General features: G+C 29.7%; 1 long non-coding RNA gene across 1 annotated transcript; it reads left to right on the top strand.

The window, feature by feature from the left end:
• Nucleotides 1-3,472: 3,472 nt before the first annotated feature.
• On the top strand, nt 3,473-3,721 carry LOC129914287 (uncharacterized). The gene is made up of 2 exons (XR_008772166.1): nt 3,473-3,536; nt 3,602-3,721. It is a non-coding gene; the product is annotated as an uncharacterized LOC129914287 (long non-coding RNA).
• Nucleotides 3,722-3,937: the final 216 nt, after the last annotated feature.

Here is a 3,937-nt window from a genome sequence, read left to right as displayed (position 1 = left end):
CAATTTATGAATTCAATTAATTTTAATTTAAGACTTCAGTCAAATCTTCTCCGAAATCTTGGATTTGATCCCTTTTTTTTGAAATCTGCACTAAAATTTCATGACTGAGGTTTGTTTTTATTATTACTAATTAAAATAAATAAATATAAACAAATGAAGTTATTTTTTTTTTTCTTATTTTTAGTTCTTGGTACAACCTACCCCGCTATGTGTTACACTTTGCCCCGTAGGTAGGTTGAAACAACATGATTTTTTTTTTTGGAAGCTTTATATTCCAACATTACCGTTAGGTTTTGAAAAAAAAATTATGATGGAACTTGAAGCTAAAATGTGGTTCTTTTATTTAAAAAAGGTTGGGTTGACTTATTTTTAAATTTGTAGGAGTACCATCGGTTTTAGTAAAAAGTGTTACATTTGGCCCCCTCTCCCCTACTCTCAAACACACTTTCTTCGCTTGTGAAAATAATGGAGGCTGCGTGACGAAACTGTCAAAAAATTGACCGAAAAAGCCTTTTAGTCCTGAAATAAGATGCTATTACCTTTAATTTTGAATCAAAAAAAAATTTATTTCATTAAATGTAGCTAATTAAATGCCAATTTGTTGCGCAAACCAAAAATTTGTAGCTCGCATAGTTTTTGAATTATTGAATTTTCCGCTAAAATAAGTCTGAAGTTAGCGCACAAAATCTGAAATGATAGAAATTAATGAGTTTATAGTTGACCTCCAAATCTGTAGCTTTTTAAATGCTTTTCAATTACATAAACTTGGTTTTTGTAGCTTGAACAGTTTTTTTGTTATTCAAAATTTCGCTAAAATAAGACTGAAGTTAGCGGACGAAAGTAGGAAAATTAATATTTTTTTGATGCCCAAAATTGTAGCTAATTAATTGCTAATTTGTTGCGCTAAAATTAATTTTGTAGGTCCACCTCCACCCAGCAATTTTTTATTTCAACTTAAAGTGCACTTCCGGTTTGATTCCGGTTTTTTTTTTTAAATCACTTTTTAAAGTTTTTTCTTTTTCCAATAATTGTAACCCGTCTGAATCCGGCATCAAATGTGTACCACTGATGTCTGTATGTACTGAACATAATACTAATTATAGTTTGTTCAGAAAAAAAAAATTAATTAATTATGCACCACTTTATTTTTTTATAACAGTTACAGTTATTACAGTTTAATACACGTATAACAGAATTAACAGATTCACCACGTTTACATGTAGTATTGAGGCGAGCTTTAACTACTTTTCGATCCCTTTGTAAAGCTCGATGGAGTTAAAATGTACTTGGTTCGTTTAAGGCGGTTTACATAAAGCAAAAATGAGAGTTGGAAATTCAGAACTTTTAATAGTTAGCAGAGAAAAAATAGATTTTTTCAAGGAACAAAGTTGTAACAGGCTAATTTTTGGTATACAGTTGTTGGCATACAATTTTTAAAAAATCCTCAAGTTTCCTCTGTCCGCTAGTCCTATTATTAAGGCTCAAAGGTCACAAAAGTTTTTATTAAAAAAAAAACGGTAGGTTTTAGACAAAAAATAATGATCAACAAAATTGTAGCTGAGGTTATTTTACAAAAAATTGTCATACAAAGTTTTCTTCTATCACGCACCGTTTAGAAATTATACCACTTCAAACTCGCATTTGGTTGGACACCGACACAAAAAAATCAAAATCTTTTGATTTTACTCGCTCCGTGTCTCACACCGAAAATTGGTGTCCAATCCAGCTTACACACATCACACAGTCCGGCACACCGACACAAGTGTGCACACAAGTGTGGTGTCTATGGGCCGCTTAATACTCATTAGTTTGTTCAGAAAAAAATATTGATTAATTATGCAATTCTTTATTTTTTGTATAACAGTTATAGTTATTACAGTTTAATACACGTACAACAGAATTAACAGATTCACCACGATTACATGTAGTATTGAGGCTAGCTTTAAATACTTTTCGATCCCTTTGTAAATCTCGATGGAGTTAAAATGTACTTGGTTCGTTTAAGGCGGTTTACATAAAGCAAAAATGAGAGTTGGAAATTCAGAACTTTTAATAGTTAGCAGAGGAAAAATAGATTTTTTCAAGGAACAAAGTTGTAACAGGCTAATTTTCGGTATAAAGTTGTTGGCATACAATTTTTAAAAAATCCTCAAGTTTCCTCTGTCCGCTAGTCCCATTATTAAGAGTCAAAGGTCACAAATCTTTTTATTTAAAAAAAAAAAACAGTAGGTTTTAGACAAAAAATAATGTTCTACAAAATTGTAGCTGAGGTTATTTTACAAAAAATTGTTATACAAAGTTTTCTTCTATCACGCACCGTTTAGAAATTATATCAATTCAAACTCGCATTTGGTTTTCTTGGTATTTTCATATTTGTGATTTTAAATACCTCGAAGACATGTATCATATGTGTACATATTATCATTGTCTATTATTGCTAATTTTGAAAATCTCCTTTCGCGCTTTGACCTTGAAAATCGCGACTTGCGCACATTAGATTTTTCTAGACTTTTGAGGTATGTTATAGAATGCCAAAACGAAGATATTGAGCAAAAAAAAATTTATTAGCATTCATTCCGAGATTTACCCCTTTTTTCACCTTATTTTACTGTATTAAATTTGTTATTTTAATCAAATTACATGAGATAGTTTGAAATGTTGTATGACAATTTTTTGTAAAATAATCTCAGCTACAAGTTTGTAGAAAATAATTTTTGTCTAAACCTACCGTTTTTTTAAATAAAAAGTTTTGTGACCTTTGACCTTTTTACAGATTGTAAACCACCCTAACACCTACACTGAGGGAAAAGCCACCATAAAATAACGTAAAATCAATGAAAACCACATTGATTTAACTATTATTCGGAATGATTTTGCGTTGAAGATGAACATTTTAAAATCAAAGTGGAAAAAAGGTTAATTTTTGATGGTTTCGTATCTTAAAGTCACATAAATCAAAGTAGTTCATCTTTGAAACAACGACGTTTCAACTTCAATTTATTTTTTCCCTCAGTGTAGCTGTATACCAAAAAATAGCCTTTTCCGTTTTTTTTCCTTTCTTTCACAATTTTTCGTATATTTTTCCTATAAATATGACTTGTTTAGAAATCAATTTCTACAAAAAAAAATGCTATACATGCATGAACGAAATATCTAGGCCATAAGTAGTTTTTTTATTTTTATTTTTTTGGCAACTTTTTTGATTAAAGTTTTTATTACAGATATACTGGGATAGGATTCTGGATTAAAAATACTCAAAAGCCAAAACATTCAGAATTGTGTGTCTAAAACTACATTATTAATTCAGATTCTTAAAGCGTTCCCGGAAGACATTTTGACCATAATTGATTTTTATTTTTTATTTCACAAAGTTAAACGAGATATTTTTGAGATTATATCGTATTGGCCTCGTTTTTTTTATCATAATATCACCAAAAAAATAAAATTTTAGTTTTAATCTTAATATGTATATTTTTTTTTTCATTCGGAAGCAGATATTTTCGGATCAAAGTCCCGAAACCAGTTTTGGTTTACAGGTATGAGATCACAGTGAACAGGCCTATGCATTCAGATAGTAAAATTACAAATTTATTTTTTTAAGATTTTCGAAAATTATCCCTTGTCTAAAAATTCGGAATTTTCAAAAATTTTCTCCAAATCCATGTAACGAGACATCAAAAGAAACGACTCTTTAGACTTAATTCATAACAGAAAACCAAAATTTTGTAGGAGTTCGGGTTGCTAAATTATTTGCAATCGAAATACATATACCCCAAAACAAGCGTTCCCGGAATGACGGTTAATTGATGTACGCTACTTATAAATGAAACTAAATCTAACTTATAATAACATACATTTAATAAATTTATCCATACAAATAAGCGTGGAATGATAAATCTATATAATGTCAACTTTAAAAACAGCTGGTAGCACCATT

The sequence above is a fragment of the Episyrphus balteatus genome, chromosome 3 (assembly GCF_945859705.1).
Source record: "Episyrphus balteatus chromosome 3, idEpiBalt1.1, whole genome shotgun sequence".
NCBI classification, from domain to species: domain Eukaryota; kingdom Metazoa; phylum Arthropoda; class Insecta; order Diptera; family Syrphidae; genus Episyrphus; species Episyrphus balteatus.
This window is presented reverse-complemented; position numbering and strand designations above follow the sequence as displayed.